The sequence below is a fragment of the Schistocerca serialis genome, chromosome 4 (genome assembly GCF_023864345.2).
Source record: "Schistocerca serialis cubense isolate TAMUIC-IGC-003099 chromosome 4, iqSchSeri2.2, whole genome shotgun sequence".
In the NCBI taxonomy this organism is placed as follows: Eukaryota; Metazoa; Arthropoda; class Insecta; order Orthoptera; family Acrididae; genus Schistocerca; species Schistocerca serialis.
Genome location: NC_064641.1, coordinates 637,121,360 through 637,145,383, shown reverse-complemented (window position 1 = coordinate 637,145,383; position 24,024 = coordinate 637,121,360). Strand labels below are relative to the sequence as shown.

Here is a 24,024-nt window from a genome sequence, read left to right as displayed (position 1 = left end):
ACTAGGCATATTCAATTCGAAGTGGGCACATCTCGTTGATTTACCCGGGCAACGAATGTTACACTGTCGTACGTGTTCAATTACTGCGTCAGACTGCTGGCCGACCTTGACCCGGCGTTCTATATGATTACATTGGATTCATGAATACATAAACAACATTGAACACGCTCTACTCCGTTATACGCCTCGATGATGACTGTTGAAATAACTCATTCACGCATGACACCTAGCGGGGACGTCGGGAACTATCAGTGTGAGGCAGGAATAAAACTTGAAGGTATACTGCCTTCAGTGCTGTATCAAACATTTCTGTATGTTATTTACCCTTTTCACAATTGAAGGTTATTTTTCTATAACTAATTATAAACTCCCTGTATTCTGTACGGTCATACAAATTGCAGAGTAGCTGGTAACAGATCATAACAACACGTAATCACTGTATACTCTGTGGAGCGAGAGAAAGTCTGTGACAGGTAGCTGCTTTGTTGTCAGCTTTCAACCGTAAGGTACAGAGGTATGCCGTTAGTAATCGGATCGCAAATCTTTGGACCCGTAGTGTGGCACTAAACAGTAAGTCAGGGCTGTTGCTGTGTGCTTTACCGACCTACGCGAGAACAGAAAAAAAACCTTTACTTTGTTACTCCCATTGTTCTCCCTTATATTCCCATTCCCCTCTCCACCACCACCACCACCACCACCACCCGACGGGACAACAAAGCAACTCTCCTGTTATATTTTTAATCATGAACCTAAGGTTACCAAACGTCCTCATATTCTGGGGGGAGCTTCAGTTTTCAGACATTATCCTCCGTTCCTTTAAAACTGAACGACGACTACAGATGTCCCCAATTTCTTATTTTTGTCCTCAACTTTTGAAATTTTCCAAAATAGTAGGAATAGGAAAAATGTGCTAAACATTTGAAACCAGAAGTCAACTGAATATAACAGTGCAACCAAATTTAGCATCAGTTACGTATTTTATTTAATTGCAAGAAAATGGACTTATAAAGGTGTGGAACTAGTTTTTCTGGCGTGGTTGGATTTTTCCTTTAATTAAGAAATTATGCTGTACTGATGGGAGACATGCCGAGCAACAAACTAGATCATCTCTATAATCGTGATGTTATTTCGCTTCTGTTTTAACTGAAGTATTCTTAGAATGAGGAATAAATCTCATGTTTCTCAGCATCCACCTTCTTCAGATTAAGTAAGTATATGACACCGTGTTCGCATTTTCTGTTGAGAGTTTTATATTTTTTACTAGCCACCCCGGTGGCACAGTTGTCTGAGCAATTTCCGCTTCTTACGGTACTCAGTAGCTCTTGAGGCAGGTGGAGGCAGTGTGTGTACTTTAGTTTGGCACACAGTGCCAAGACGCAGTCAATACCTTCTCTGCGTGGTAACAACGGTGAAGTCACTGATGACAGTGCCATTAAAGCAGAGTTATTAAACACGGTTTTCCGAAACTCCTTCACCAAAGAAGACGAAGTAAGTATTCCTGAATTACAATCAAGATGAGAAACAGAGAAGTATATATCCTCGGTGTAACAAAGCAGATTGTATACTAGTCAGGTTCCTCTCAGAGTATGCTGATAAAGTAGCTCCATATTTAGCAATTACATACAATCACTCGCTCACAGAAAGATCCGTACCTAAAGACTGGAAAATTGCTCAACTCACACCAATGCCCAAAAAGATAAGTAAAATCACTAACGTCGATTTGCAGTAGGGTTTTAGAACATATACTGTATTCGAACATTATGTAGTACCTCGAAGAAAACGATTTATTGACATACAGTCAGCACGGATTCAGAAAATATCGTTCTTGTGAAGCACAACTAGCTCTTCATACTCTTGAAGTAATAAGTGCTATCGACAGGGGATGTCACATTGATTCCATATTTTTGGATTTCCAGGCTTTCGACACCGTTCCCCACTAGCGTCTTCTAACCAAACTGCGTGCCTACGGAGTATCGCCTCAGTTGTGCGACTGGATTCGTGATTTCCTGTCAGAAAGGTCACAGTTCGTAGTAATAGACGGAAAGTCATCGAGTAAAACGGAAGTAATATCCGGCGTTCCCCAAGGAAGTGTTATAGGCCCTCTATTATTCCTGATCTATATTAACGACATAGGAGACAATCTGAGTAGCCATCTTAGATTGCTTGCAGATGATGCTGTCATTTACCCTCTTGTAAAGTCATCAGATTACCAAAATGAAATGCAAAATGATTTAGATAAGATATCTGTGTGGTGCGAAAAGTGGCAATTGACTCTGAATAAAGAAAAGTGTGAAGTTATTCACACGAGTACTAAAAGAAATCAGCTAAATTTCGATTACGCGATAAGTTACACAAATCTGAGGGCTGTGAATTCAACAAAATACTTAGGGATTACAATTACAAATAACCTAAATTGGAACGATCACATAGATAATATTGTGGATAGAGCAAACCAAAGACTGCGATTCATTGGCAGAACACTTAGAAGGTGCAACAGGTCTACCAAAGATACTGCTTACACTACGCTTGTCCGCCCTATTCCGGAGTACTGCTGTGCGTCAGGTGGGACTGACGGATGACATCGAAAAAGTACAAAGAAGGGCAGTTGGTTTTGTATTATCGCGAAATAGGGGAGATAGTGTCACAGACATGATACGTGAATTGGAGTGGGAATCATTAAAACAAAGGCGTTTTTCGTTGCGACGGGATCTTCTCATGAAATTTCAATCACCAGTTTTCTCTTCCGATTGCGAAAATATTCTGTTGGCACCCACATACATAGGGAGAAATGATCATCACGATAAAATAAGAGAAATCAGGGCTCGCACAGAAAAATGTAAGTGCTCGTTTTTCCCGCGTGCCGTTCGAGAGTGGAACGGTAGAGAAACAGCACGAAGGTGATTCATTGAACACTCTGCCAGGCACTTTATTTTGAATAGCAGAGTAATAACGCAGATGTAGAAATAAAGACTCCATATGCTTTTGAAAGCAATTCAGTATTTTTAATTTTTGCTCTTTTCCATTTTTTCTCCTGATTTGTACAGTTTTTCACTGTTTGACGTGATATTAATTTTTTCCGCCCTTCGCCGCCCCAAAAATTTTGCCACCCCACGTGGCCGTTTAGTCTTACCCTGCGATAAGTTGTGGCGTTTCTTAACGCCTGTCCCGTGGTGCTGACCGTGGAAGTGTTGCGGAGATTTTCAGGGCCCCACTCGTGCCTAAAAGCGCCCTTGGGTACGTGGTGTTGACCCTAGTGCCTTACGAGTCGCGAAACATTCCAAGATTGAGATAGCGTCGGCCGAGCGCGTGGTGTGACGTAGGTGAGGACAGTCACTGGGTCAGTTGTGGCGGGCGGGTTGCGTCTCGGCCATCTGCCGGCCGGCTCCCCCCCCCCCCCCCCCTTTCCCCCCAACCACGGCGTCTGTGCGCTGGAGAGGGGGCCGTGAGTCAGGCTGTGCGGCGTGGCCTGGCACGCGGTCGGCTCAGTCTGCCGGCGGCCACTGGACCCGTGCCTGCTGACGCGTCAACAGCGGCGACTGTGCGTGCGTGCGTGTGCGCGACTGCGTGTGCTTGCGGCGAAATTGCGGGCCCCATGCTGCAACAGTGTGCGGCCGAGCTGCGCGCGCCTCATACACACCGTGCTATTCTTGCGCTGCAGCCTTCCGTCGCCTGCGCAACAATCTTCTGCGACTGTGGCTAGCGACCCGCTGGTTGCCTCCCGGCACCTGTCACCGCGCCAACAAGTCTGCGCGAGCCGAGGAACATCTTTAGTTGAGGTTCGTGAGCAAGCGCGCCTTCTTACGCAGCACTGTTGCTGTGCGGGGTATGCTTTAGCATAACGACGTAATGGCATTACGATGCCGCTATGAATAAACTGTGTTGATAAATTGAGATTGAAACTGTACCAGAAAGGGGTTCTGACTTGGTTACCTGTTTTTCGTGTACGTTGCTTTTCCGATTAAGCTCTTCCTCAACGTGAAGAGCATTACTGACGAACAGCACGATTTCGTACTAATGATGTTGTTATTGTTGTTGTTGTGGTCTTCAGTCCTGAGACTGGTTTGATGCAGCTCTCCACGCTACTCTATCCTGTGCAAGCTTCTTCATCTCCCAGTATTTACTGCAACCTACATCCTTCTGAATCTGCTTAGTGTATTCACCTCTTGGTCTCCCTCTATGATTTTTACTCTCCACGATGCCCTCCAATGCTAAATTTGTGATCTCCTGATGCCTCAGAACATGTCCTACTAACCGGTCCCTTCTTCTTGTCAAGTTGTGCCACAACTCCTCTTCTCCCCAGTTCTATTCAATACCTCATTAGTTATGTGATCTACCCATTTAATCTTCAGCATTCTTCTGTAGCACCACATTTCTAAAGCTTCTATTCTCTTCTTGTCCAAACTATTTATCGTCAACGTTTCACTTCCATACATGGCTACACTCCACACAAATACTTTCAGAAACGACTTCCTGACATTTAAATCTATATTCGATGTTCACAAATTTCTCTTCTTCAAAAACGCTTTCCTTACCATTGCCAGTCTAGTTGTACTAATATGTGACACTAACTTTATTTCCAAATCATATTACCAATGCTACGTCATCTCTGCCTGGTAGTACTAAATGGACTGCTTGAGATAACGCCGCCGCCCCCCCCCCCCCCCCATCCCTTCCAAAACTACTTGGTCGTGGCAACAGCCCAAGGTCTATCTGATTGTGAATGGAGGAAGCCAGCGAATGTGGATGAAAAAATTAAGAGATGTAGTAACACATTCATTTGTAGCGGAGTCCTATGCCTACGTCCGCGCCCTATCAGTCGCGTCTTTTCATTACAAAAACTGAATGGTGAATTCAGGAAAGCTCTTTTACATAAGACAGATAGACGACAAGCATTTTGGTGCACAATGTGTACATATATCTTTTAGTTACTTAAAAAAAATATGAACTGGGGGGAAAAGCCGTCCACGTTAACTCGAGTCCAGCTCATCCAATTCAGTTAAAATTTGCCGCATGTAGTCTACACTGCTTATTCTTTGTCAAAGAATGAAACAGCTTCATCCTAAATGTAATCTACTTTGTTTACATAGGATATAGGACTGATTATTGAAGCTTATATGGCAAATCTATGTCCCATTTTATGAGACAAATTACTTTTTGCTCTTGTGAATGGCATTTGCTCTATGTGCGCCGTTATCATATAAACTTATACCGTATGTTTTAAAATCCAGAGCCCATTTCACCAGACACAATACTTACACAGTTCTCTTTTTTCGCATAATAATGCCGGTTCTGTACTGCAAATTCTATTAAAAATTCCACGTGCATCCCTTGCGCCCGGAAAAATGTAGGATGTGTCGGCAACAGCAGGCCGAATTATTATTCAGATTTCTAAATTAAAGTCCCATTGAAAGAAAATGAGGCAACTTTCAAATTGTCATTCGGTACTGGTCGCTAGTACCGATGTGGTCATAGGTATTGGCAAGAGAATAATTTTTCCTAAAACGCAATGTCAGGCCAATTTTGTGTCGCTCTTGAGACCATAATCACATTGTGTCACGCATGATTGCCTGTTGCACCAGTATACAGCGCTGCGTATCGTGGCGTTATTGCGCTGCTGCTGAAATATACGCCCGTGAGAAGTGTCTCGTCCTTTGCAAGCGGCAGCCGCTGACGTCAGAGCGGGTCCAAGGGCCCGATCTGTGCCAAGAGCTTCAAGAGCAATAATAATGTAGGCAGAAGCTAAACGTCGAGCGAAGCTTAAGGCCTCGCTGTTGATTAATAATGAAGAGACAAGGACAGCGCAATCATTCTCGATGGGGGATTTATTTAGTCGTAGCTACTTGTGATTTCAGCAGGACGCTCATTTTCTCGCATTGTCATACTTGTGCACGAGAGCCCGTTTCTCGCTTCATTTTATTTTATTTTTTGAGTTTATTGTAATTTGGTAACAAAAACAGCGTATAAGTTAGTTACACCAAATGTGTAACGATTATGTACAGATATTTATAACTCCAAAGTGGGTTGTTATAGCTTACGAAGTGCAGTAATTTGTTGTTTGGTGACAGCCGTGACAGTTGCGTTCGTTACTGTGATTTATATTGCCAGACTTAACTACATTTGTTTTTAGTTTGCACTTTAGACTGTCTCAGATGGCCATCTTCAGCATGTTGATCTGAATGACAGTTTGGGCCGGTCGAAACAGATAGTCCAAATCAGTGGTAGTAAACCTGGTCCCTACTGCCCATTAGTGAGCGTTGCAGCTTTCAGTGTAGGCGGTAAGGGCTTTTAAAAGCATTTTCATTAGGTTTTCATATAATTTTGATAAGAATTCGCTACATAATTATCATTGTTTGCCTTATCGTGTTGTAACTGTGCTTTTATATAGTTGAGTTACGAACTCATTTTATAAATCGCCATCCCTGTGTCACAAGAAGGCAATCAGAAAATTTTACTACTAAGAAAGATACAAAAGTGGGCGGTAGGTTAAAATTCACTAGCCCTGATCTAAATCTTAAATATAATTGTCTTAGCAATAAGAAGTTATGATATTAATTTACGTATGATAATAGTACACGCCCGCATCTCGTGGTCGTGCGGTAGCGTTCTCGCTTCCCACGCCCGGGTTCGATTCCCAGCGGGGTCAGGGATTTTCTCTGTCTCGTGATGGCTGGGTGTTGTGTGATGTCCTTAGGTTAGTTAGGTTTAAGTAGTTCTAAGTTCTAGGGGACTGTTGACCATAGATGTTAAGTCCCATAGTGCTCAGAGCCATTTGAACCATTTGATAATACAGGGTGATTCAAAAAGAATACCACAACTTTAAAAATGTGTATTTAATGAAAGAAACATAATATAACCTTCTGTTATACATCATTACAAAGAGTATTTAAAAAGGTTTTTTTTCACTCAAAAACAAGTTCAGAGATGTTCAATATGGTCCCCTCCAGACACTCGAGCAATATCAACCCGATACTCCAACTCGTTCCACACTCTCTGTAGCATATCAGGCGTAACAGTTTGGATAGCTGCTGTTATTTCTCGTTTCAAATCATCAATGGTGGCTGGGAGAGGTGGCCGAAACACCATATCCTTAACATACCCCCATAAGAAAAAATCGCAGGGGGTAATATCAGGGCTTCTTGGAGGCCAGTGATGAAGTGCTCTGTCACGGGCTGCCTGGCGGCCGATCCATCGCCTCGGGTAGTTGACGTTCAGGTTTCATAACTAACCTTTTTCGTAGGACTCTCCATACAGTTGATTGTGGAATTTGCAGCTCTCTGCTAGCTCTGTGGGTCGATTTTCCTGGGCTGCGAACAAATGCTTGCTGGATGCGTGCTACATTTTCATCACTCGTTCTCGACCGTCCAGAACTTTTCCCTTTGCACAAACACCCATTCTCTGTAAACTGTTTATACCAACGTTTAATACACCACCTATCAGGAGGTTTAACACCATACTTCGTTCGAAATGCACGCTGAACAACTGTCGTCGATTCACTTCTGCCGTACTCAATAACACAAAAAGCTTTCTGTTGAGCGGTCGCCATCTTAGCATCAACTGACGCTGACGCCTAGTCAACAGCGCCTCAAGCGAACAAATGTACAACTAAATGAAACTTTATAGCTCCCTTAATTCGCCGACAGATAGTGCTTAGCTCTGCCTTTTGTCGTTGCAGAGTTTTAAATTCCTAAAGTTGTGGTATTCTTTTTGAATCACCCTGTATTACAAAATTTAAGTCCAGCGCAAAACAAGTGTAAAAGCCTAAAGTTAAAAGTGCGGATGACTACAATCAATATCATAACATACTCTTGGTGGTCTTTTGGGATGTACATCAAATAATGCCATCCACCAACATATATATATATATATATATATATATATATATATATATATATATATATATATATATATATATACAACCCAAGCGCTAACAATTTACCTATGGATGCAGGCTTTACAAATGTAGTTGCCAGGCATAGTATTGAGCACGTGTCACTAGTGTATTTAATCGTATTTCTGTGCAGTCGTGGAACTGTCCAGTTATCGTAGATATTAGTAAGTGATGGTATTGCTTGACTGTGTACAAGATTTTCGATATGTATTCGTCTCTGATAACGTATTTCCGCTCTCGTTTTGAAAGTTACTTCTGAGTGAGTCAGTGTTTGGCAATTATAGGATGCGCTCAGAAGTCTCCGCCCTCCAAATAGTTGTTTTGGTCATCCCTACACTGAATTATGAAGATATACCTTCCTAAACGTCTACTACCATCGACAACTAGTATTCCAGCAAAAGCGGCTTCACATTTCCTTAGTTAAACACAAAGCGCCATTTCAGTTGGTAGTATGACGGCCTTCAGAGGCGTTTCAAACGATAATGGTGCTGATAGAATTATCGTACATTGCTCTGTGCCCGTGGGAGTTAGGGCAGGAATAGCGTATTGACTGCGCTGTTGTTGGCAATTAGTGAAATTTCCAAAGCAGATTTTCATCTAGTGTCACTTTAAATTACGTAAAAGTTGTATATTAGTTGCTGTCACCAAGTAACTCCATAACAGAGGTAATGTTTACATCACACGGTTTTCGTACAGTCACTGATCACCACGCTATTGAGCGGCCTCACAATCAAGGCATCATACTCGACCCATTATTTAAGAGCAGTTACTTCTGAGAAAGAGAACCTATTAATGCATGGCAGAAGACAGCTGAACGAGCTGCAGATGAGTGTGCTTACTAGATGCCATCTGCAATAGGAGTCTTAGTGAAGCGCACAGGTTGTTTATCAGTGCTTCTTGCGTAACGTGGCCCGATAAGTACCTCATATGACTGACGGCACTGATGTCTTCGATACGGATTTCTTTGCACTACTGAATCATTTGTTTTTCAGGAAAAGTGTGTCACAGCTGACAACCTAATATAGTGGTGGCCATTTTAAACTTCTGTCTCATTCCACAGGCTTAATATTTTTCCTGTTTCGAGCTTATCATCACGACAGTGTCAATACATATCTATAACTTGCTGCCACGACTCCATTGTAAAGCAAAGACAATTACTAACGAGTTCCCAGATTCCTATTACCACAGCACCTTACCTCAGTATCATCTTGAACTCACCAGTTGATAAGTTTCTTTTTACTACACTTTTCTTCTTCATTGTTCAGTGCCGTGGGATGGGCTTATTCAGCCTCCCCCTCCCAATCGTCCTTTATGCCGATGATGGGTCCGTGTTTAGGGGCGTACTCCGTATTCTCTTTCAGAGTAACGGTCTGCTTGTTTTGTACAAGCTATGTATATACATTTGAGAAAATCTGGTGATGTAATTGTTTCATACTAATGCATACGGCTGCCACATTTTTTACTTCTTTATTATTCACAGCACAGCCATTCGTAGAAGTTCTGAGATCAAAGATCCCGGCGTTCTGAACAGTGTATAAATATTGTAGAAAATTCAGTTGCGAAATACATAATCACCTAATCTAATAGGGATTGCATATTCACATACTCTTTTTTATGTAAAGTATATCAGTCGGTTTAGCCGTTTGACGAATATATTTCTGTAACGCAGCATTGTTAATGCTGCCAACGCCGTCGAAACGATATGAGTCTACAGGGTATTACGAAACGATTCGTTCTAATTAATGCAATAGCAGAGAACAGATGGCCATGGTGGCCGAGCGGTTCTAAGCGCTTCAGTCCGGAACCGCGCGACTGCTACGGTCGCAGGTTCGAATTGTGCCTGGGGCATGGATGTGTGTTATGTCCTTAGGTTAGTTAGGTTTAAGTAGTTCTGAGTTCTAGGGGACTGATGACCTCAGATGTCCCATAGTGCTCAAGGCCATTTGAAGCAGAGAACATGAAAACAAACATATTTAGTTATGGTACATATGGTCCTTGACCGCAGTTTCTGATGCCAGGGGCGATTTACACTGCAGGTAGTTTAACATGTAGCATTCACAGAAGCTGCTCGAGTGCACGACCATTAGCTTGTATGCACGCAGTACATCGTCGAACCATTGATTGTCGTGTCACGCCGTGCCCGTAATGGTCCCAGCAGCGACGGCAATTCTAGCGATTAGTCCACCCGTTTCCACAACGGTTTGATACACCAGCTGCTAGATATGTCCGTAGAGGAAGAAATCTAGACGTCTGAGGTCATGTCACCTGGCTGGCCAGGCCACTGCTGAAATGGGCATGGGCATGCGCCCCATCGTGCTGGAAGTACATCTTCGTCTTCCATTCAGAGGCACATCCTCCAGCAGTTCTGGCAACATACAGGTTGCCAGTTATTGAACTATATGAAAGAAACGTTAATTAGTTACAGACTACAGCGTGTACACACTTTATTCAACACGACAGATAAAACTTCCTGGAAGATTAAAACTGTGTGCCGGACCGATACTCGAACTCCCGAGTTCGAGACTCGGTCCGGCACAGTTTTAATCTACCAGGAAGTTTCATATCAGCGCACACTCCGCTGCAGAGTGAAAATTTCCTTCTGGCCACTACAGATTTCGGATTTAGGTTATGACGTGTTGGCTGTGCCTGCCATCATCGGTGATGATGTGGCGCAGAGGAATAATGAAATTTTGCATGACCCGCTGAATTATCCGAATACTGATGCTGTCGATGACTCGTGAATAGCTGTTTTCAGCTCAGTAATCGTTTTGGGGTTGTTGCTGTACACCTTACCTTTAATATAGCCCCACAAAAAGGAATCCTGTGTGTTCGAATCCAGAGAATATGGCGGCCAATCGAGGACCATGCCAGTGGCCTCTGGGTACCCCAGAGCCATAATTGCGGTCCCCAAAGTGCACATCCAGGACATCAGATATTCTCCCGCTTCGGTGGGGTCGAGCTCCGTCTTGCATGAACATCTTGTCGAATTCAGTATCACTTTGGATAATGGGGATGCATACCGTTTGATAGTCACTGTCCCATCAAGGAATATCGCACCAATTATTCCGCATTGCACACCACAAAGTCACCCGTTGAGGATGAAGAGGGTTCTCGACCGCGAAATGCAAGTTCCCAGTCTCCCAAATGCGCCAATTTTGTTTATTGACGAACCCATCCAAATGTAGTGGGCTTCGTCGCTAAACCAAACAATACTAATTGCCATCATACCCCGCGGCCAAACGTGCAGTTTGAACGTCCTAATTCAAACCGTTCAGAAGTTATGACGATTTTATTTCATATAGTTCAGTAATTTGTCACCCCGTATGTTCTATAAAGATGCTACATCTCCGTCCCCTTGGCGCGAAATGGAAGAATAATGTATGGTCCAATCAACACACATTAACACCAAATCGCTGTGACATCAGAGCCCATATGTTCTAACCTCCCCACAAGAAAAAATAATACTATATATCATTCACATTTAGTGTAAGCTCCCAACAGTGAAAATATGTATAGCATTGACCTTTAGTGTAACCTAGCAACAGTTTATTATTCCGTAACCTACCAATAATAACGTTACTAATCTCTCAATAAAATTGTGACTCACTTATAACCTTTCAATAATTGACTGTGAATTTGAACTGGTAAATTTTGGACGTCAGCAGTGCTGCGTCTTGGCCCCGAAAGATCATTCTGAATAAATAGAAAATTCTTAACTCAATAAAGTCGCCGGATAACGCGTATATATATGCTCCTATATGAAACTAAACTTTTCTGGCACAGCCCTGTGCAATGCTGGCCGATAGATTTGTCATGTATAAAAAGAAACAACTGATTTTTCTTTACAATAATCAGGATGACCATGGATTGGGGAAATTAGTAAATTCTTTAAATTGAGATGAATAATTGTCAAAAGTTAATTTTTTTATGAGAAAGATTATTATTAAGAGATTTTTTAAAACATTTTACATCGGATCTGATATAACAGTAGTACATATGCGCGAGGGTGCTTTTACCTTATACTACAATGCTCAGGCGGCGCCATCGCTCCCCACGACCGGTCCAGCCAATTCCATACACACGACTGCTCGCTACTACAAACTCCTACTGCCACACAGTTCCTACTGCAGCCAACACTGCTCTTTGGTCTGAGATTCTCTTATAGCTTACATATCGCAGGCAGCGCGCGAGCAATCCATCGAAATTACAACTGCTCGAATGCGCTAGCAACAAAATCCTTAATCATAGACCTCTTACAATGTTCTGGTTTTCTGTTCTCTGCCTACTTATTAATTTGAAACAAATAGCTTCTTAACACTCTGTATAACACAGATAATGAATACAGAGTTTTGTATGTGCAAATCACTCGCCGTTTGTCGCCTGTTGCCGGGGGGGGGGGGGGGGTAGTCCTTTTCGGATGTTCACACTGCTACACACACTTCGTGTCAGAGTTAACAGAACCTAGATCTCTTTGGAGAACATTGAAATGAGGTTGGCGGATGACGGATGAAGGGACATGTTTTTTCTTTAGTTCTGGACTAGACGCAATACGTAGGCTTGGTTTAAACTTTGTCTAGCACTAATAAATATTTTCCGTATTTTCTTTATTTCAAATCCATTCGCTCTGAGCAAATCAGTTTCTTAGGTGGTTTGTTGCAAGAAGTGATCTTTTAGAACTTATCCTGCTGAAGTTCTCGGGTAACAGTTGCTTGGCTTTGGGCCACTATAAGCCTACGAAGAGCGTGTAAAGTCTTGGCCCCACACTTCGTAGTTGTGCATTAATTAAATGCACACTGAAGCTAAAAACTTTAGTATAGTTAATTTGTGTTTAAGGGGTTCTATTAGAGCGATGAGGTGAACTCCAGGCAGGTTACTAAAAGCTAAACATGGAGCAGTGGGGGTGGAATCTTGAAAAAGTTACGAGCACTTTAATATGGAAATGTGGGATACCAAGCAACAAAGCATTAACGTTGGTATGTGCACGTAATGAAATATCGCAAATACGCGTAAACAACTCGAAAGGATTTGTACATTTGAATGACTGAGGAAAAGAAATTGGCATTGTTTCAGGAGGAATAGCAAATAATTTAGGAGACTTACTACGAATTAAACATTATGTTCATAGTGGTTGCTGGATCAAAATGGTGTCTGTTCTTTCGGACATGTAGGAAAGAACAGACATCACTTATATGTTTATGTAGAACGGTACATTTCATTGGTATATAAAGCTGGTTATAAAAATAAGCTTTATTCTCGCGCGTTTACGGTACGGGTTCAGTTTTAGATTGTCATTTTTATTTTGAAGTTCAAGCCGTGAGGTTGTCCTTCAGTTTACATGACTGAATTTTCCAATTGCGATTGTGATCAATTAGCCAATTCTACTGTATCATTTAAACATGTCGCACTTATTTACAAATGCTGCGCACGACGATATGGAATTTGTTTATTGGCTTTGTAATGGAAACGCTGCTGCTACTGCTTGTAGAGTATACATCATAGGGTTTCCTAACCGCAGAGTTCCAGAATCAAGAGTGGTTACTCTTTCTTTTCCCTAACTGCATTAGACTGGATGCAGTACCCAGCAGTCACATTTCATCTGAAGGTGTAAGCAGTGGATGAATTACATTGACAGTAAAAAAATCGCAACACCAAGAAATAGTTAATCTAGAGCAACGAAATTTCTGGAACACATTTGTCTAGGCAGCATTTTTTAGTGATTAACGTAACAAGATCACAGGTTAATGTAAGCACGAGATAAGCCATTGCAAATGTGAAATGCTGGTACATTAATAACCAGTGCCAGACTGTTGAATGCAAGAATGCAAACGTGCATGCATTGTGTTATACATGTGTCGGTTGTCATGCCTGTTGCACTTGGTCGGTCAATACAGGGACGGTAAATACTGGTTGTGGATAACGTTGAAGTCGCCCAGTGATGTCACACACGTGCTCGATCGGAGACAGATTTGAAATGAAACAGGTTTACTGTTTATTTATCTCCACGACGCGCTTCAAAGGTTTAAACCTCCATCATCTGGTTGATTTACATTTTTTTAATATGACATGTGTGTGTGTGTGTGTGTGTGTGTGTGTGTGTGTGTGTGTGTGTGTGTGTTGTGTTACGATTTTTTTGGACGAACTTGTGGCACTGTCTAATGGAGAAACAAAACACTATTTCAGAACATGGTTTTGGGTTTCTTTTGACAAAAAGTTAAACGTGAAGTACCTCCAGTGGTCACAGGTTCTTTTCACAGTCGTAACACACCACATGCATACTGTCATATTTTGTAAACAAATATGGCGTCGGAATCTATTGGGTGCATGAATCGTACAGCAGATACGATCCACGCACACAACTGATTTTTTTTAATACCGCCACAGCGTAGTTTGGTAATTTGCCGATAGTCTGCGCCAGTCGCAAACACGTAACTGCCGCACCAGTGGATCGGCTGTCCTACAGAAGGGGACAGCTGTTTCATGAATCGGCCTCCCGATCATCAGATCTCACTCCGTGTGACTTTTTTTCTGTGGGGACACATTAAAGCTCTGGTGTATGTATCGCCTCTAACACGTGATGCAGCAGAGCTCCGGGAGAGAAAACGGGAGCGACTGCCATAGTCGCCGATGCCGTGCTGGGACGGATATGGCAAGAACTCGATTACCATATTGACGTCTACCGGGTCACTCATGGTTCGCATATCGAATGTTTGTAGAAAAACAGTTTTGAGTTTCTCTTCAAGATGCAATATGTATGATATACTGGGTGGTTATAATTAAACTTTCCCTATTTAACACGTTATAACATGGAAACTAATTACTGTACGAGTACCAAACTTGGTAGATTTATGTCCAGAGTATGGGGTGCATGATTGCCGTGCATCACTGTGCTACCGTCCGCATCCAATTATGGCCACCAGGTGCCGTGATCAGTCATCGTGATTCATAGTCTCAGTGCACTTCCGTCGTCAACTGCACGGAAGGTGCTGCGATCCATTCTCAAATGGTACCTGTACAAGATCCATATCGTACAGCAGCTTCCACCACGGGACGCACAACGACGTGTTGAGTTCGCTCTCCACTTCCTCGCAAGAACTGCAGTTAACCTGGACCATCAAATCAAATGGCTCTGAGCACTATGGGACTTAACTTCTAAGGTCATCAGTCCCCTAGAACTTAGAACTACTTAAACCTAACTAACCTAAGCACATCATACACATCCATGCCCGAGCAGGATTCGAACCTGCGACCGTAACGGTCGCGCGGTTCCAGACTGTAACGCCTAGAACCGCTCGGCCTCCCCGGCTGGACCATCCTATGGACAGGCGAAGCTCATTTTTCTCTGACGGGTGAGGGGAACACAGAATTGCTGAGTGTGGGGATCTTCACCTCCATTTACTGAGCATGAAGTTCCTCTGTATGGTTAACGTGTCGCCGTACGGAATGGCTTCACGCCTCAAGTTCATGATTGGCCCATTCTTTTTTGAACAGGTTGGCGCTCGAGGACCAAAGACGTGCTGTGTGATTGGCCAACGTTACTGCGATATGCTTCACCAGAATGTCGTACCCGCCGTACAGGAGAGAGGCGCAGTGAACTCAACAACTTTCGTGCAAGATGGGCCCCCACCGCACATCGCTCGCGAAGGTCACCTGCTTCTTGGAAACACGTTTCGAAACGATCGAATTATCAGCCGATCGTTTCCAAATGCTTGGCCGGCACGGTCACCTAAGATTTCTTGCGATGTCTGGTTGTGGGGCTACCTGAAGGACAGAGTTAGCAGCGGAACATTTAGACATGTGCTGATCTGAAGCGCAACATACCAAGAGAGTTAGCCAGCGTACCTGCGGACATGCTTCATTCCGCTGTGCAAAACCTTGACACAATATTACATTGGAATATGTGTGTGTTTTGAAGCATATATTCTGTAATCTATGTAATATATATATTTTTTATAAATGTAATGAGAGGGAAAAGTTACAGAAAACTCAAAAGTTATATAGGTTTACATATATTAAAGAAAGAGGTACATAAAAAAATGTTCAAATGTGTGTGAAATCTTATGTGACTTAACCTGCTAAGGTCATCAGTCCCTAAGCTTACACACTACTTAACCTAAATTATCCCTAACGACAAACACACACACCCATGCCCGAGGGAGGAGTCGAACCTCCGCCGGGATCAGTCGCACAGTCCATGACTGCAGTGCCTAAGACCTCTCGGCTAATCCCGCGCGGCGCCTAAAAACACGCCTGTATTAGAGTGAAATGTTGTCAGAATATCAGAAAATACGGTGAGGAACTTTCGGAGATAGATGTTCCTCTTAGATGTTTTAGAAATAATATACATTTAAATTTTTCTTGGGTAGCAGGTGGTTTGCTGGGTCTGTGCAAAATGTCACGTTACGGATCCCTAGGTCGTATTTTGGGCCCCGCTAAGTTCTGTCAGTACACTCCCTTCACCTACGACAATTTCTGCTATTAAAAATGCCAACTTCTCCTTGTCGCCACTCTTTGTTTAGGTCCCCACATAACTGGCTGGGTCAGTCAGTTCAGAGGTCGGAGGAAGGCAACGGTACACCATTTTCATCAGGACCACGCCTAGTAAAGCACTGTCGTGCTCAAACCAACGTTCGAGTTGACGACAGTTGTACTTTTAGGTTGAAGAGTCTGCTCATTATAACGCTGCGTATTCACACGAGATCCGGCGTCAACGGAAAGCGTCGTTTTGATGCTCGTTACAAAGAAAATATAGTCAAAAGTATAATTTTATGGACCCATTCGAAATTAGTAGCTCCTGGAAATACTGATTATTTTTCGTGTTTTCCGTCCACACCCACGAAATAGCCTTAAAATGAATATCACGTCAGGTAGCTCCATGCATGGACTGTGTATATGCAGTTACAATTTTAACATCGTTCAGTTTGTCATGAAAATCAAAACATTTTATGTTGAAAATGAAATATCAGACAAATAGTATTTCTTAGAGCAGACTCCAGCCACATGCTACGTAAAGAAATAGACCCTGAATCGCCGTTAAGGATGTTCCACTTGCCGGCACCAGCAGTTCCATGCTATTTGCACTGTCTGAATAGGTAGAAGAAGGCACTGTCGTAAGAGTACGCGGTAGCATTTGGTCACTACTGAAGGGGGTGCCATATGACAAGGCGCTCTATTCTAAGCGATTTCAGTGCAAGCATGACGTGGACGATAACTATGAAGGAATTATGTCCGTGCCATTGTAGCCACGTGGACTACAAAAATGTAGGTTCCCAACATAGAGCAGCATCGGACATTGCATAAAGGTTAGAATTACAGCAGCTGGCAAAGCAGAAAAAAGAAGAAATGCTTCACTGAGAGGTCATCCACCATTAGTTCTATCAGGAACTTCGGAATAGTGCCGTTGGGTCGGCTGTACATTTACTCCAGTGAACTTAAAGAATCGCCTGTTCCAAGATAAGGATGAGTAATTTCCAGTTACGCTCTTGGCGGGAGAGTATGTCTGATAAAAGTATTTTGCGTTTTAACTGAGGACTGAACGTTAACAGAGAGTTCAAAAAAAATGTTCAAATGTTTGTGAAATCTTATGGGACGTAACTGCTAAGGTCATTAGTCCCTAAGCTTACACTCTACTTAACCTAAATTATCCTAAGGACAAACACACACCCATGCCCGAGGGAGGACTCGAACCTCCGCCGGGACTAGCCGCACAGTCCATTACTGCAGCGCCTAAGACCGCTCGGCTAATCCCGCGCGGCAACAAAGAGTTCCAGAAACTGATATTTTGAATGCAATTAACAATTTTTGTGCGTTTCTGTATTCGTACTGGAGGTTTCTGATTGAATGTCAGATGCTCCCCTTGTATTTCTGTGTGTTATCTATTTTCTCCTCCTTAAGGAACATTCAAGTTTTACTTCTTTTCCTCTTCAACATTTACAGCTTGTGGAGTAATTAGATCACAAGAAAATATTCGGACGGAACTATTATCTTTAAGCTATCGTAGGCTACCGCATCTAATGTTCAGTAAAATGTTTTCGAGGAGTGTGAGCGCGTCGTCATGTCGATGTGTAGGCCATCGCTGCTGCCACTGTTTAAAATGGCCTTCGCCAGTGTCTTATATTTACTGTCTGCTATTTGTGTCTGTCTTCCACACGGCACTGGCAGCTCGTGCAGCAGGATCAGTATGCAATTGGCGCACGGTTCCAATTGTTGTACTTCCTTGGCATCAGGAAGAGAAAAATGAATTCGTGTGGCATGGTTGGTCGGAAGAGCCCCAGGGATACGTTCGGACTCCCAATTGCAAGGTTGAAATGGCTCTGAGCACTATGGGACTTAACATCTGAGGTCATCAGTCGCCTAGCTCTTAGAACTACTTAAACTTAACTAACCTAAGGACACCACACACATCCATGCCCGAGGCAGGATTCGAACCTGCGACCGTAGCGGTCGCGCGGTTCCAGACTGTAGCGCCTAGAACCGCTCGGCCACACCGGCCGGCTTCCGAATACTGGTTTGACGCAGTTCTCCACCATGGTTTGTCCTTTGCAAGTCTCGTCACCTTCGCATTGCTACTGTGCCCTACAACCATTTGAATATACTTACAGTAGCCAAGCTTTGGTCTCCCTGTCCAATTTTCATCCTTCCACACTTTCGTCCATTACCAAACTATTTCGCTATGGCTCATGACGTGTTTTCCCAACCTACTTCTTATTTAGCCAGTCTTTTGCTCCTCAATTCACTTAATTAGTTATCCGAGAAATCTGCCTATCTTCAGCCTTCTTTCGTAGTACCACATTTGAAAAAGTTGTCATTTTTCTGCACTGTTTATCGTCCACGTTTCAGTACCGTACAAGGCCACACCCTAGCAAAATATTTCTAGAAATCTTTTCCTAACATCTTAATTTCAATTAGATGTTAAGATGTTTGTCTTTTTTTCAGAAAAACTTTTCTTGCCATTGCAAGCCCCATTTTGTATCCTTTCTAATTCTGTCGTAGATTACTTTAGTTCCCACATAGCAAAACTCCACTGCTCTTAGTGCTCCTAGGGGATCACCGAGCTTGAAGTCCCCATCCAACGGACCGATCACTATGAACGGAGAATGTGATTCCCCCCATGAGACTGTACAGAGATGTTTGGAAAGTAATACAAGGCACTGGAGCAAAAGTCTGGTGATAAGGAACTGTACTCTGCTGTCACTACTACTGTTTCCGGCCAGTTACCAGCGACGAAAATTTCTTTCATAGCCAGGATTCGAACTAGCTACCTCCGAGCGTAGCGCTGTCGCTACTAAAGCCGCCCTCTCACAGGACGGGAAAACGGACGTGGACGAGATGCTGGCCATGTCAGAGCGTGGAATTCCACATTCCACTACACTGCGGAGTACCAGCTTAAAGAATCTGGCGTGTCAGATTTTTGCCTTGTGGTCAGGAATGTAACCAATGAGGTGCGGCTTCGTTTTACGTCACAAGCAGAACATAGGATCCGTCACATGGTGTTGCTTGTAACATCGTATTTTGTGGATTTTCTTTCTCATAGAGTACATGGTAAAATGACAGTAAACTACTTATCGGTAGGTAAAGGCTTTCTGCGGATGCGGTTTTTAGTGTTATAACGTGTGTGCTACGAAAGTATACCGTTTCATTGATACAGTGCAATGATAGTCTATCAACAGGGGGTCTTTTTCGTACAATTTGCATATTAAATGTCAAATAATTGTATTTGTGTATAGTCTTTGGGCAGTGTATGACGTATACGGAGGCACGTTTGCTGTCACGGGGCTGTAGCGTAGAATCAGCGTCACGAGCTGTTGAGTCGTGTCGCTACGGTCGCAGGTTCGAATCCTGCCTCGGGCATGGATGTTTGTGATGTCCTTAGGTTAGTTAGGTTTAACTAGTTCTAAGTTCTAGGGGACTAATGACCTCAGCAGTTGAGTCCCATAGTGCTCAGAGCCATTTGAACCATTTTTTTGTTGAGTCGTGTGGAGAAAGGTGGCAGGTTCGCGTCCACCTCCATCAACGTTTTTTTTTCACCAAATGTTTTGTAAAAGATTCCGGGTCTTTCTTATTCATTTAGTAGAAGTATTATTTCAAAAGCCGACGTTATTTATTATAAATTATATGCTTTCTGTAATTCTTTCTGCAGAGGCCAGCACCTGGAATGTTTCACCCCTGGCCAAAAATCTTTGACTGCCAGGGTATGTCTGAAAGTAAAAGGAAGTTATACAGTTAGCGTTTTTGTCATATGAAACTTTCTGTAATATATATATTTCTAGATTTATGGATTTGGTCATGTGTGTATATTGCCGGTAAATATCTTTTTTTCGGTGATGGTGAGAAGCTTTGAAAAGATCTCGTCTTCCATTGGAATGAAATTACGAAACGAATCTCTATCTTGAACGCTGTGTGATGAAGTAAGTTATTTCAAAATTTTGGTAGTCAATGCGACATCGAGAATAAGGATATTATGCATGCGCAAACTGACGTTAGAGACTGTACCTTAACTACATTCAATTTAAAACAGAAAATGAGATGAAAATTCAGTTGAGTTAACGAATAGCTTCTACTAATCTCTGATTGTTGTACAGCATTATGTAGTTTTTCAGTACCAGCAGTTCGCTATTCAGACCATCGACGAGTCCGGGATCATCTTCGAGATTTTCTCCGCTCTTCTTCTACAGAATCTAACAAAGTTAAGGCAGATGTTTTACGCGCGTCCATTTTCGTAAAGAAATGTGTGGTTTGCGAGCCAAATAAAGCCGACAGCTGCCGCTGGACAGCGCGAGAAGGCAAATCAATGATGAATTCTTCTCGGGTTATCAGCCGAGTGGTGGCGACGTCTTGTCGCAACGTTCCCATCGGTTTCGTACCGATCATCATCTTCACCAGAAGATGATGGGTACAAAACTCATTGAAACGTTGCGACAAGACGACGCCATCACTCGGCTGATAACCCGAGAAGAATTCATCAGTGGAATACGCTGAGAAAGACTGCAATCGCAAAGGTAAATCACGTTAACCAGCTCGTGCCGATATTCCAACGGCACTGTCTCGCGTGAGGTCGGATGTCCTGTCCGCGTCCAAGCCAACGTTAGCTGCCTCGTCCCGTGTGGGGACGGCGTAAGCGTGCTCTTACGACATCCGCTCCGGAGGCTGTCGTCATGCGAGTGGGCCCATGGAAACGAGTTTTTGGAGTAGGGTCGGTGCATATCCCGTTTTGGTATATCGGGCAGACTAATCTTCAGTGACACCTGCCTGTGTAGCGGTGTGGCGCCTGCCCTTGACTTACGCGCGATTAGCTGGCGCCGGCAGCAGCAAGTGCGCCGGCCGAGCTGGCGAGACGAGGGACGGGCAGCGGCTGTTCCCGCCGCGGTTATCGCTGATTCGCTTTAAATAGCCCGGCAGCCGGCCAGTTGGGCTAATTGAGACAACTCGGCCACGGCGCGCCACGCTTGGGTGCCTCCTGTCACACGCCGCGCGCTCCTCTCAACAGTACCAAAGTACGTCTTGTTGTAGACTCCCCCGCCGTACGCTGCTGGTGAAAAGCTCTCGGGTTTCCTGCGGGGTTTCAGTGCTTCAAAGCCGACATTTCAGTGAGTCCCATCCTTATCAACCTCGGGCTCAGCGTCAGAAAATTGCGAGCTGTTGATGACAACCCTCTTTTTCTGTAAAGGCTTAGATCTTTGGGCTGTCCGTTCAAATATTCTCCTGGGTCAAATACTAGTGGCATGTCTTCCTGACAGCCTTGTGTGGCGTCGATCTGAAACACAGGTAAAAAGTCACTTTAGTACACTGGAAGGAACAGTATCTTTCCGTCAACAGACGTAAAGTGTCGGGAGGTACAGGATGTCTATTCATGTTCACATTGGACTCGCATTCACGAGGATGACGGTTCAGATCCAGATTTAGGTTTCCCGTGGCTTCCTTAAGTCGCTCCACGCAGATGCTGGGATCATTCCTTAGAAAGGGCACGGTCGATTTCCGTCCCCACCCTTCAAACAATCCGGTCTTGTGGTCCGTCTCTTACAGCTTCGATATTGACAGGACGTTAAACTGTAAATCCCTGCCGGCCGCGGTGGGCGAGCGGTTCTAGGCGCTTCAGTCCGGAACCGCGCGACTGCTACGGTCGCAGGTTCGAATCCTGTCTCGGGCATGGATGTGTGTGATGTCCTTAGATTGGTTAGGTTTAAGTAGTTCTAAGTCTAGGGGACTGATCACCACAGATGTTAAGTCCCATAGTGCTCAGAGCCATTTGAACCATTTGTAAATCTTCTTTCCTTCAGTTTATATTCTTATTTGCGAGTGATGTAGATTCTTCTGTTGTTAGTGTGTTGGTGTTGTGGTCTTCAGTCCGAAGACTGGTTTGATGCAGCTCTTCATACTACTCTATCCTGCGCAAGCCGCCGCTTCTCCGAATAACTAATGCAACCTACATCCTTCTGAATCTGCTTGCTGTATTCATCTATTGGTTTCCCTCTACAGTTTTAACCCCCCCTCCCTCCCCCCCCCCCCCATGCATTTCCCACCAGTACTAAATTGGTGATCCCTTGATGTCCCAGAATATGTCCTGTCAACAGTTACCTTCTTCTAGTTAGGTAGTGCCACGAATTTCTTTTCTCCCCAATTCTATACACTACATACACATTTGTTAAGTGATCTACCCATCTAATATTCAGCATTCCTCTGTAGCACCACGTTTCGAAATCTTCTATTCTCTTTTCTAAGCTCTTTATCGGCCATATTTCACTTCCAGATATGGGTACACTCCATATGAACATTTTCAGAAAAGATTTCCTGACGCTTAAGCCTATATTGGATGTTAACAAATTTCTTATTCAGAAATGCCTTCCTTGTCGTTGTCAGTCTACATTTTATATCCTCTCTACTCCGGCCATCGTCACTTATCTTACTGCCCGCATAGCGGAACTCATCTACTACTTGAAGCGTCTCGTTACCCACTCTAATTCCTTTAGCGTCACCTCATTTAATTCGACTACATTCCATTGTTGTTGTTTTGCTTTCGGTAATGTCCACTTTACATCCTCCTTTCAAGGTACTGTCCATTCCGTTCAACCCCTATTGCCAGTCCTTTGCTGTCTGTGACTGAATTGCAATGTCATCTGTGGGCTACAAATTCTAAATAATAACCATATCGAATACTGCTTCTTAATCTAAAGATAATCCTCACTAGGAATTATGTTAACTACTCATGTAACCATTTCTATTTGTCACGAGGAAGGAACTGAGTTATGTGATGCAATGGTAACACTGAATTTCTATTCGTGAGGAAGGCAGTTCAAATACCCGTGTGGCCACCAATTTTCAGGTTTTTCATAGTTTTCATCAATCGCATATGACTTAAAACGCCAAAATTGTTATGTTGAGAAGGATATGGCCGATTTCCTTTCCAATCCTTCCTCGATGAGACTTTGCACTCTGTCTCTCTTGGGCTCTTTGTCGATGGGACGTTAAGTCTCAATTTTACTTCTTCCGTTCGTCCTCCAAATCATGACTCCTGACTGTTGTCCTCAATATCCCTCTGTTTCCGACTGACACACTGATACCGAATTTATAGTAGGCAGGACACCCGGGGAATGATACTTTGTACACTCCGCTTTTGTTGTATGTTTGTGTATTTGATTTTACGTTATGGATGAGTAAGTTTCCGAACTTATTATTGGTTGAGAATGCAACTGTTACATATGTTTTTCTGAAACGGTTGGCGATTGTTTGTGATATGGGGCCCAGGTACTGGCGAATATTTTCTCTTCTTTGACATTGTGTCCATTCGTTGTCTTGCTTTTGTGTATTTGTCTGCTTAAACTGTCAATTGTTTTGGCAATGCTCTTTATTGTATCTACCTCATTCTTGACGATGTTCTCTTCCAAATCAAGGGAGTGTACTCTGTGTAGCATGGATCTAAATTCAGCATGTTTCTGTGTGGTGGGATGGCATGATGAGTTGTCCAGTGTTATGTCTGTGTATGTGCGTTTTCTGTTTGTGTTGAACTTGGGTTTTTGTTCGTGGTTGGTGATTTTAAGATCCAGGAAGTTTATGCTTTTGTTGTCCTCGTCTTCTATTGTGAATTTTATGTTTTTGTGGAAAGAATTGAATACTGCTAGTAGTTCTTCGAGCTCATCTTTAGT

At 43.3% G+C, this 24,024-nt stretch overlaps 1 protein-coding gene across 6 annotated transcripts in view; it reads left to right on the top strand.

The window, feature by feature from the left end:
• Positions 1-24,024, top strand: part of LOC126475484 (leucine-rich repeat-containing protein 15-like) — a 351,235-nt gene that overhangs the window by 7,493 nt on the left and 319,718 nt on the right. Inside the window, exon 1 of one of the 6 annotated variants that reach the window (XM_050103384.1) lies at positions 3,501-3,776. The exons of the other annotated variants lie outside the window; for them this stretch is intronic. The gene's annotated coding sequence lies outside the window, so the exon portion shown is untranslated. Of the gene's footprint in view, positions 1-3,500; positions 3,777-24,024 lie in introns of those variants that run through there. 6 annotated transcript variants of the gene reach the window in all.